We start from the raw sequence: 12211 nt of genomic DNA on the forward strand, positions 1-12211 counted from the left end.
CTTCGTGATTAAGATTTTGATATGATTCATATGTGACTTCAAGATCAACGACAATAAAAATGAGAGTTCATTCGCTACCCGGCATGGGTTCTCCTTAAGTCTTGGTTTTGTCATTTATCTGCAAATCAAATTAAACTGATCAGTGTGGTATAGTTTTGAGGATTGATGGTAAGCTAAAATAATGAAGCATGTGTTGTAGCAATGCACAATCAAAATAGAAAGTCTGGAAAGAATACAATGCAGAATCAACAGAGAGAAAAACAGACAAAGTTACAATACTTTCGTCATGGTATGGATTATGTTGTCTTTTTTCCAAACATTAAATCCCTATGAGTTAGTGATCAAAAGCAAAATCGCCATCATTTCAGTCCAAGTGTTATTGGAAGATTGCATTTTTTTCAAAAGATAATTACTTCCTTTTACATTTGTCATCCTTTCTTACAAAACAAAATTGGACTTCCTTCAAATTTTCATAACTTGTGAGATGTTCTCCCTAAGTGTGGGTTCTGGCGAAATCATTTAAATGGAATTAATATCGTCAGAGCATACTGGAAAAAATGTTGACAAATGTGGTTTTACAACCGCGCGTAAACTTCGTGATTAAGATTTTGATATGATTCATATGTGACTTCAAGATCAACGACAATAAAAATGAGAGTTCATTCGCTACCCGGCATGGGTTCTCCTTAAGTCTTGGTTTTGTCATTTATCTGCAAATCAAATTAAACTGATCAGTGTGGTATAGTTTTGAGGATTGATGGTAAACTAACATAACAAAGCATGTGTTGTAGCAATGCACAATCAAAACAGAAAGTCTGAGAAGAATACAATGCAGAATCAACAGAGAGAAAACAGACAAAGTTACAATACTTTCGTCATGGTATGGATTATGTTGTCCTTTTTCGAAACATTAAATCCCTATGAGTTTTGTGATCAAAAGCAAAATCGCCATCATTTCAGTCCAAGTGTTATTGGAAGATTGCATTTTTTGTCCAAAGATACATTACTTCCTTTTACATTTGTTATCCTTTCTTATCAAAATAAAATTGGATTTTCTTCAAATTTTACAACTTGTGAGATGTTCTCCCTAAGTGCGGGTTCTGGCGAAACCATTTAAATGGAATTAAAATCGTCAGAGCATACTGGAAAAAATGTTGACAAATGTGGTTTTACAACCGCGCGTAAACTTCGTGATTAAGATTTTGATATGATTCATATGTGACTTCAAGATCAACGACAATAAAAATGAGAGTTCATTCGCTACCCGGCATAGGTTCTCCTTAAGTCTTGGTTTTGTCATTTATCTGCAAATCAAATTAAACTGATCAGTGTGGTATAGTTTTGAGGATTGATGGTAAACTAAAATAACAAAGCATGTGTTGTAGCAATGCACAATCAAAACAGAAAGTCTGGAAAGAATGCAATGCAGAATCAACAGAGAGAAAACAGACAAAGTTACAATACTTTCGTCATGGTATGGATTATGTTGTCTTTTTCCAAACATTAAATCCCTATGAGTTTTGTGATCAAAAGCAAAATCGCCATAATTTCAGTCCAAGTGTTTATCGGAAGATTGCATTTTTTTCAAAAGATAAATTACTTCCTTTTACATTTGTCATCCTTTCTTAACAAAACAAAATTGGACTTCCTTAATATTTTTCAACTTGTGAGATGTTGTCCTTAAGTGTGGGTTCTGGCGACATCATTTAAATCGAATTAATATCGTCAGAGCATACTGAAAAAATGTTGGCAAATGTGATTTTACAACCGCACGTAAACTTCGTGATTAAGATTTTGATATGATTGATATGTGACTTCAAGATCAACGACAATAAACATGAGAGTTCATTCGCTACCCGGCATGGGTTCTCCTTAAGTCTTGGTTTTGTCATTTATCTGCAAATCAAATTAAACTGATCAGTGTGGTATAGGTTTAAGGATTGATGGTAAACTAACATAACAAAGCATGTGTTGTAGCAATGCACAATCAAAATAGAAAGTCTGAGAAGAATACAATGCAGAATCAACAGAGAGAAAACAGACAAAGTTTCAATACTTTCGTCATGGCATGGATTATGTTGTCTTTTTTCCAACGTTAAATCCCTATGAGTTACAGATCAAAAGCAAAATCGCCATCATTTCAGTCCAAGTGTTTTTGAAAGATTGCATTTTTTCAAAAGAGAAATTATTTCCTTTTACATTTGTCATCCTTTCTTAACAAAACAAAATTGGATTTCCTTCAAATTTTCCAATTTGTGAGATGTTCTCCCTCAGTGCGGGTTCTGGCGAAACCATTTAAATGGAATTAATATCGTCAGAGCATACTGGAAAAAATGTTGACAAATGTGATTTTACAACCGCGCGTAAACTTCGTGATTAAGATTTTGATATGATTCATATGTGACTTCAAGATCAACGACAATAAACATGAGAGTTCATTCGCTACCCGGCATGGGTTCTCCTTAAGTCTTGGTTTTGTCATTTATCTGCAAATCAAATTAAACTGATTAATGTGGTATAGGTTTAAGGATTGATGGTAAACTAACATAACAAAGCATGTGTTGTAGCAATGCACAATCAAAACTGAAAGTCTGAGAAGAATACAATGCAGAATCAACAGAGAGAAAACAGACAAAGGTTCAATACTTTAGTCATGGCATGGATTATGTTGTCTTTTTTCCAACGTTAAATCCCTATGAGTTACAGATCAAAAGCAAAATCGACATCATTTCAGTTGAAGTGTTTATCGGAAGATTGCATTTTTTCAAAAGATAACTTACTGACCATTACATTTGTAATCCTTTCTTACAAAACGGGAACTGGACTGCCTTCAAATTCATAAGCTTGTGAGATGTTCTCCCTAAGTGCGGGTTCTGGCGAAACCATTTAAATGGAATTAATATCGTCAGAGCATACTGGCAAAAATGTTGACAAATGTGGTTTTACAACCGCGCGTAAACTTCGTGATTAAGATTTTGATATGATTCATATGTGACTTCAAGATCAACGACAATAAAAATGAGAGTTCATTCGCTACCCGGCATGGGTTCTCCTTAAGTATTGGTTTTGTCATTTATCTGCAAATCAAATTAAACTGATTAGTGTTGTATAGTTTGAGGATTGATGGTAAACTAAAATAATAAAGCATGTGTTGTAGCAATGCACAATCAAAACAGAAAGTCTGGAAAGAATACAATGCAGAATCAACAGAGAGAAAACAGACAAAGTTACAATACTTTCGTCATGGTATGGATTATGTTGTCTTTTTCCAAACATTAAATCCCTATGAGTTAGTGATCAAAAGCAAAATCGCCATAATTTCAGTCCAAGTGTTATTGGAAGATTGCATTTTTTCAAAAGAGAAATTACTTCCTTTTACATTTGTCATCCTTTCTTAACAAAACAAAACTGGACTTCCTTCAAATTTTCCAACTTATGAGATGTTGTCCTTAAATGTGGGTTCTGGCGACATCATTTAAATCGAATTAATATCGTTAGAGCATACTGGAAAAATGTTGGCAAATGTGATTTTAAAAGAGCACGTAAACTTCGTGATTAAGATTTTGATATGATTCATATGTGACTTCAAGATCAACGACAATAAACATGAGAGTTCATTCGCTACCCGGCATGGGTTCTCCTTAAGTCTTGGTTTTGTCCTTTATCTGCAAATCTAATTAAACTGATTAGTGTGGTATCCTTTTGAGGATTGATGGTAAACTAAAATAATAAAGCATGTGTTGTAGCAATGCACAATCAAAACAGAAAGTCTGAGAAGAATACAATGCAGAATCAACAGAGAGAAAACAGACAAAGTTACAATACTTTCGTCATGGTATGGATTATGTTGTCTTTTTCCAAACATTAAATCCCTATGAGTTAGTGATCAAAAGCAAAATCGCCATAATTTCAGTCCAAGTGTTATTGGAGGATTGCATTTTTTCAAAAGAGACATTACTTCCTTTTAAATTTGTCATCTTTTTTTATCAAAACAAAATTGGATTTCCTTCAAATTTTACAACTTGTGAGATGTTCTTCCTAAGTGCGGGTTCTGGCGAAACCATTTAAATGGTTTTAAAATCGTCAGAGCATACTGCAAAAATGTTGATAAAGGTGGTTTTACAATCGCGCGTAAACTTCGTGATTAAGATTTTGATGTGATTCATATGTGATTTATATGTGACATAAAGATCAACGACAATAAACATGAGAGTTCATTCGCTACCCGGCATGAGTTCTCTTTTAGTCTTGGTTTTGTCATTTATCTGCAAATCAAATTCAACTGATCAGTGTGGTATAGTTTTGAGGATTGATGGTAAACTAAAATAACAAAGCATGTGTTGTAGCAATGCACAATCAAAACAGAAAGTCTGGAAAGAATGCAATGCAGAATCAACAGAGAGAAAACAGACAAAGTTACAATACTTTCGTCATGGTATGGATTATGTTGTCTTTTTTCCAACGTTAAATCCCTATGAGTTACAGATCAAAAGCAAAATCGCCATCATTTCAGTTGAAGTGTTTATCGGAAGATTGCATTTTTTCAAAAGAGAACTTACTTCCCTTTTCATCTGTAATCCTTTCCTACAAAACGGGAACTGGACTACCTTCAAATTCATTAACTTGTGAGATATTCTCCCTAAGTGCGGGTTCTGGCGAAACCATTTAAATGGAATTAATATCGTCAGAGCATACTGCAAAAATGTTGACAAATGTGGTTTTACAACCGCGCGTAAACTTCGTGATTAAGATTTCGGTATGATTCATATGTGACTTCAAGATCAACGACAATAAACATGAGAGTTCATTCCCTACCCGGCATGGGTTCTCCTTAAGTCTTGGTTTTGTCCTTTATCTGCAAATCAAATAAAACTGATTAGTGTGGTATAGTTTGGAGGATTGATGGTAAACTAAAATAATAAAGCATGTGTTGTAGCAATGCACAATCAAAACAGAAAGCCTGGAAAGAATACAATCGACAATCAACAGAGAGAAAACAGACAAAGGTTCAATACTTTCGTCATGGTATGGATTATGTTGTCTTTTTCCAAACATTAAATCCCTATGAGTTTTGTGATCAAAAGCAAAATCGCCATAATTTCAGTCCAAGTGTTTTTGGAAGATTGCATTTTTTCAAAAGAGAAATTACTTACTTTTACATTTGTCATCCTTTCTTAACAAAACAAAATTGGATTTCCTTTAAATTTTCCAACTTGTGAGATGTTCTCCCTCAGTGCGGGTTCTGGCGACATCATTTAAATGGAATTAATTTCGTCAGAGCATGCTGGAAAAAATGTTGACAAATGTGGTTTTACAAGCGCACGTAAACTTCATGATTAAGATTTTGATGTGATCCATATGTGATTTATATGTGACATCAAGATCAACGACAATAAACATGAGAGTTCATTCGCTACCCGGCATGGGTTCTCCTTAAGTCTTGGTTTTGTCCTTTATCTGCAAATCAAATTAAACTGATCAGTGTGGTATAGTTTTGAGGATTGATGGTAAACTAACATAACAAAGCATGTGTTGTAGCAATGCACAATAGAAATGGAAAGTCTGGAAAGAATATAATCGACAATCAACAGAGAGAAAACAGACAAAGGTTCAATACTTTAGTCATGGCATGGATTATGTTGTCTTTTTTCCAACGTTAAATTCCTATGAGTTACAGATCAAAAGCAAAATCGCCATCATTTCAGTTGAAGTGTTTATCGGAAGATTGCATTTTTTAACAAGAGGATCAATGGGCCTGTATTGCTCACATGCTTTGAAGATGATCAATAGTATTATGTAAATACTAAACTGATTACCATTCATCATATTGAATTGGCTAATTGACTAAGGTTATTCATTTGAACATGCTACATGCCCAATATCATGATCCTAATGGCCTCTTCATTACTAAAAAGCGATTGGTTAAAGATTTTAGCCTATTTGACCCTTTGACCTATGACCTTGAATCAGGGTCAAGGTCATTTGTTAAAACAAACTTGGTACCCCTTTACCCAAGTGATACAGGCTTTAGATATCAAGTCCCTCGGCCTTTTGGTTATTGATAAGTTGTTAAGAGATTTTAGCCCATTTAACAATTGTGACCTTGAATGACAGTCAAGGAATTCATTTGAACAAACTTGGTAACCCTTCACCCAAGCATGCTACAGGCCCAATATCAAGTCCCTGGGCCTCTTGGTTGAGAAGTTGTTTAAATGGCAAAGTTTATGCCAATCGGCCAACTGGACGACGGTACAAAATGTAATAAATTGAATATTCCCTGTTTCTTCGAACTAATGAAATTTTTTTTAAGTTTGTATACACCCCACCTGATGAAATATACCTGTTATTCATCATGAATCAAGGAATATACTGTAAAGTTGCCTATTTCCGTGCACTCAAATTTTAGCGTAAAACCGAATTTTAACAAATTGGCGCTGTCATGAATTGGCGCAACCAAATACTAACCGCAGAAAACAGAATATAGAAAATTAATTAGCGAAATTATAATTTAGCGGACTTTTTCCAGCGCGAAAAATGCTAAAATAAGATTACCGCTAAAACATATACGTTTACAGTACTCTATTTATTTTCATTCATAAAACCCTATTTGTTTTTGAGAAAAAACAATACTAATAAGTTTAAGTTATGGATCGTACAAATGTAGACTTTGACTCACCTGTACCAAGTATGCGGTATGAAGAAGGAAACAGGCTTTTCTGTTGTTGTTTGATGACATTTCCACTAGTGTTGTCCTGATTATCGATTATTATCTGTACATGATTAAAATGGTGATGAACTCTTCTTCTTCATAGGAATTAAACGTATTCAATCCTAGATTAAAAAAAGACAAATATCTTTACTGATGTAGACTATATGTCTCAATAGTAAAGGGCATGTATTTTTCATCTCATTAACAAACATGACAAGGTCAAATTCTGAATTACCAAGTGGAGTAATTCAACATATATACAAAACCATAATTAAATACAACAAGACAATTCGGCGAATTACAGTCCCCCACCGTATGTGAAACTATATGCCAGGAATGTATAGAGGTTGTATTCCTGAAGACACCAATTGTGACACTGAACATAATAGGCTTAATAACTGTGTACATGTTCATGCAATAAGACACTATGTCAGTAAATGAATTGAATAGATAAGCATCGCAATTTCAATATTGAACCCCATCTGTTGGTAATGAGAATTGAATGAATTGAACTGAATATATGTCACAGTAAACTAGTTTTGGCATGTGACACACCACCTCACCTAGGTGGACCCATATACCAAGTATGAAGTTCCAGTGCCTTATAGTACAGGTGGTACAGCCCAGACAAGTTATTTCTTGAATGTAGATCAAAGGCCAAAGTATTGGTCACAGTGACCTAGTTTTGGTATGTGACACACCACCTCACTTAGGTGGACCTATATACCAAGTATGAAGTTCCAGAGCCTTACAGTACAGAAGATACAGCACGGACAAGATAATGCGTGGAAGGACGGACGGACACAACGCAAACCTATAGTTCCCCCCGGAATCCGGTGGGGGACTAAAAAGACTGTGTGAAAGGGGCATGTAAGACTCTTTCGTGGCTCATTCTCATTTCATTAGTTCAAGCGTCAAAAGATTTATCAATTTTTCCATGGGTGTGATGCAAATTTTATTAAAAAAAAAAAGATTTTTTTTTTTTACATGTACAATTTTTTACATGTACAATTTAGGAGCAGGATTCCTGACAAACAACTGATTAATTTGGTGTGGTCATAATTTTGAGGTGGTAAGGGTTTTCACTAAATACTAAATATCTAACAACTGAAGTTAGAAGTTAAAGTAAAACAGTTTGGTACTACAGATGTACTTGAAATTATTTCCTTACCTCTTCAAGTGCAACACTATTACTAGTGCATGGATGTTTCAGCAACTGGCATTCCTGGAATCTCAATGTATCGGTAAGTACAATCTATTCTTTTCCTCGAGTTCTTTCACATGGTCCTTTAAAGAAGGTTGATTGATAATTAATCTTCGAGTTTATCAGCTCCATTCTGCTTCTCCGCCCAGCAATACATCTCTGAGAACAACATGGATATCATCATCAGTTAAATGTATGTTTGAATCAAACAATCACCTAATGTATATTGTAGAGCTATGTATTGTTTGTCGGGGTATGGACTAAGTTTGCTGTCAAATTTGTATGAGGCCGAGGTACAGTGAAACCCCGTTATATCGCCACCTTTGGCGGTAAAACGGGTGGCGATATAACAGGGTTTTACTGTACTTGGGTGGTTAACATGTTCCGACCCATTGCTACTAGTTCCCCACCTCTTGGTTTTGAGCTCGAATCCTAAATGGGGCAGTTCCATGGTACAGATCATGCATCTGGTAATAAACACCCAGAGTTAAAATATAAAGTCCTCGATATGTACTATACAGTGTGCCTCCATCATGGATCGAACCTGCAATCTCCCGTCTTACTGGTCCACCACTGTACCACTTCACCAACTGAGCTAAAGGGAAATGAACCTAGTAGTAGAAGGCAACTATATCGCTATAATACATGAAGCACATATTGAGGATCCTGTATACTAACCCTGGGTGTCAATTATGTGACAGAAATGGACTTGGTCGTTCACTCACGACCAGATACTAGCTCAAGCGGTAGAGAGTCTGATTAGAGTTTGGAGGGTCCCGGGTTCGAACCACGGTCTGGCTACTACATTTTCTCTTGTCATCAGTTAAATGTCACAAAATTGGCGAGCTAGCCAACCCTTGTTAAAAGCATTTGGATTTTGCTTAGCAGGGGGGAATTCAAATTTGTAGTCTTTGGGGGCAAAGACTTTAAAAAGAAGGGAGAAATGCAGTGGAATCGGACTGGGTCGATCATTGTTAACCAGGTAGCTCAAGTGGTTGATTGTCCTTTTAGAGTTCGAATCGTTCCGGTTTCGAGTCCTACAGTAGTCTTTTCACTACATTTTCTCCTGTTACAATTACCAGATACCAATCCCTGTGATGAAACATACTAAAACTAGATACCATAATATCACTTGGGATTAAGTAGTTATTACTTAGAATACTATTAGGACTAATTAACATGACCGTACTCGGTAAGCACTGTACAGGGCTTTTTCTAGGGGTATTTTGGGGCCGATAATGGGCCAATTATTTCAAATTTTAGCCAAATTCCCAAAAATTACAGTTTACTCCTGGAAATTCTCTTCTCAATTTACCCATACCTTTCCCAAAATGAGACAAAAAGGCCCTTCCCCAATAACTGAGAAAAAGCCCTGGCACATCCATTTACCATTGCTATCGTGACGCCAAAGCAAACTTCTCGTTACTTTCGAGGTGATGATACAGATGTGTTGACTGCCTTCTGGATATTGAACTCCAAATACTGCTCCTCCATTTCCTTCAGATTGGAATTACCTGCAATGGATTGATGAAACGCTTCTCGAGATTATATATGGCAACCTAAGTCAACACACGAATTCCCGGTAACTGTACTGTGTAGGCCTCGGGACAAACGCAATTAGGGCATGAATTACAATTATTAGGGGGTATTTTAACAATGAATAAACCCAAAAGTATAAATTAAACTATTCGCAATGATAATAATACGATTCACGTTGAAATCTCAACGTAAGATAAGCATACACAATGTATCAACCGAAGCAGGTTCCAATATGGCGTCGCTCGATTCAAAACAGGAAGCGGGCACACTGTACAATAAAGAATCTGACCAATGAAACGACAGGAAGCGGGATCACCGTCCAATGAATGATCTGACCAATGAAACGCCTTCTCTTAAAAGCTCATTTTAATAAGAGCGCAGCTCTCTCGCGGCGAAGCCGCGAGAGCGAAGCTCTTTTCCGGTAACACGTATGTGAACAATCGTAGTCATGGTGACGTCGAGAATACTATGCTTTCAAAAAAACCTTCGTCACAGTACTGGGCGTTTACGATTTACCGCGTTCCTTACTTTACAACCTAAAGACACTTTCTAAAAATAAACTCTGTAGTAGATGATTTTTATCTGGGGATATGTAAAATCTGTGCTTCCTAAAAAAGAAAAACCAAAGCTTCTTTCAAATTTTCATTTTTCTTTTTACTGTCCGAACCGGAAGTAACACTAACTCCCGAACCCGCCTGAAATCCGGATATATTTGGCTTATAAAAACGTATATATGTTTTATCGATAATTATGCTGCAGTTAAATGATTAAGATAAAAAATTGTTCAAATATTATTATCAAAAATAAATAAATAAATAAAATCAATAAATACAATGTAATAAATTCACTGTATGCGTGTTACTGTACTGTAGAGGCTGCGCTCGTTTCAGGCGGTCCTTACTTTACAACCTAAAGACACTGTCTAAAAATAATCTGTGTAGTTGAGGATTTTTATCTGGGAATATGTTAAATCTGCGCCTCCTAAAATACGCAAACCAAAGCTTCTTTCAATTTTTTTCGTTTTACTTTTCACTGTCCGACCCGGAAGTAACACTAACTCCCAAACCAAGAGCGCAGCTCTCTCGCGGCAAAGCCGCGAGAGCGAAGCTCTTTTCCGGTAACACGTACATTGTATGTGAACAATTGTAGTCATGGTGACGTCAAGAATACTATGCTTTCAAAAAACCTTCGTCACAGTACCGGGCGTTTATGATTTACCGCGGTCCTTACTTTACAACCTAAAGATGTGACGTGTAGGGGGTTCGTACCAAGTCACGTCTTAGGATGCGAGATGTTTACTGTATAATTATTTCCCTAAGTACAATATATACATATATGTGGTCTGCTACATTGTATCCGCGTCACCCGGACGCATAACTATGAACAAGTTATATTATATTAATTCAGTGGTTATCTGACCACTACGCGAGGATTCCAAATACCTAACTGTGCTAGCGCACGTGTACTACATCACACACCTACAGCACTCGTCCGTGAGACCGCTGTCCCCACTGCTGACTGCAGCGAGCTCCCTGTGTGTGTGTATACACGACCACCCGACCGCTAGCTCTGGTCAGCCTCCCAGAGTTACCTGTACACTGTCCCGCTGACAACAGTCCGCTGTCAGACTCCTTATCACCGCTGTGATAATATGTGTACTGCTCTGTCAATCCGCTGACCCCAGTGTGTTTCAATTATGGCCTTATTCAGGCCCACACTGTAACCTAACGGTATTCCTATACTAAGTACAGCTCTATCTATATTACGAGGTCTTTACCCTTCGAAATCGGGAATCAGAATAGAACCCGAGCTTCTCAGCTCGCCTGTATTTATACTATCTGAACAGTACCACGTGACTACAAAATCTGTATCTGTGATACGTTTTACAGGGATGCAACTATTAAGCTTCTGAGCGATCATGTCTACTTTCGCTTTCCATGTACTTTACGTTACATTACCCACGCCTCCGGGTATCAGTGTCCTCACATACCAATTACGAATAAGTAATAAGTTCCATTATAATACATTTTTTTATAAACAAACTATAAGGACTACTTGCTCCTTAAATAAAAACTCTGTCACTGGATTGGACACTCAACTTCTTGTTGAGAACATATTCTGTTGTCATGACTATAACACATAGTCACGGTGCCAGCTCGGAGGATGTCTGCTGCGGCGCGGGCGACCGTGTTCCGGTCGTGGTCCCGAGTTAACTGCGGTATCACCCTCAGCATCCTCTGCCAGGTCCTGGCTTTCAGACATGGTTTCGTGTTCTGATAACTCTGACCCAGTCTCGTTTGTCTGGTGTGTCGGAGTTTCAACTTCTTCTTCACCGCGTAGTTGTTGTGACCGATGACGCCTCATACGGTCCACATGTATCACCTGTGGCTTTCCGCGGTACCCACAAGGTATCTTGTACGTAACGTCTGTACACTTCTCAATCACCTTGAATGGTCCTTGCCACATGGACGTCAGTTTCCTTGACTTGCCTGGTTTGACTCTTGGGAAGAAGACAAAAACACTGTCGTTTGGTTTAAACTGATTCCAGTAAACCTTTTGGTCATGATATTTCTTCTGCCTTCTCATTTCACTGTCTGTATGCAATCTCACAAAGCGATGTGCTTCTTCCATGCGCTCTTGCAGTTCCCATACCCATTCATTCTGAGGTAGGGTTTTGTCATCTACTGGCATCTCATACTGTATGTCAAGTGGTGTCGTTACTTCTCTCCCTAACATCAGGTAGTTTGGCGTGCAACCCG

At 37.2% G+C, this 12211-nt stretch overlaps 1 long non-coding RNA gene across 1 annotated transcript; it reads right to left on the minus strand.

The window, feature by feature from the left end:
* Positions 1 to 6682: 6682 nt before the first annotated feature.
* LOC138309045 (uncharacterized) lies at positions 6683 to 9435 on the minus strand. The gene is made up of 3 exons (XR_011206189.1): positions 9303 to 9435; positions 7881 to 8072; positions 6683 to 6831 (listed from the first exon to the last, which is right to left on the minus strand). It is a non-coding gene; the product is annotated as an uncharacterized lncRNA (long non-coding RNA).
* Between the last annotated feature and the right edge of the window lie 2776 nt (positions 9436 to 12211).

The sequence above is a fragment of the Argopecten irradians genome, chromosome 15 (assembly GCF_041381155.1).
Source record: "Argopecten irradians isolate NY chromosome 15, Ai_NY, whole genome shotgun sequence".
NCBI lineage: Eukaryota > Metazoa > Mollusca > Bivalvia > Pectinida > Pectinidae > Argopecten > Argopecten irradians.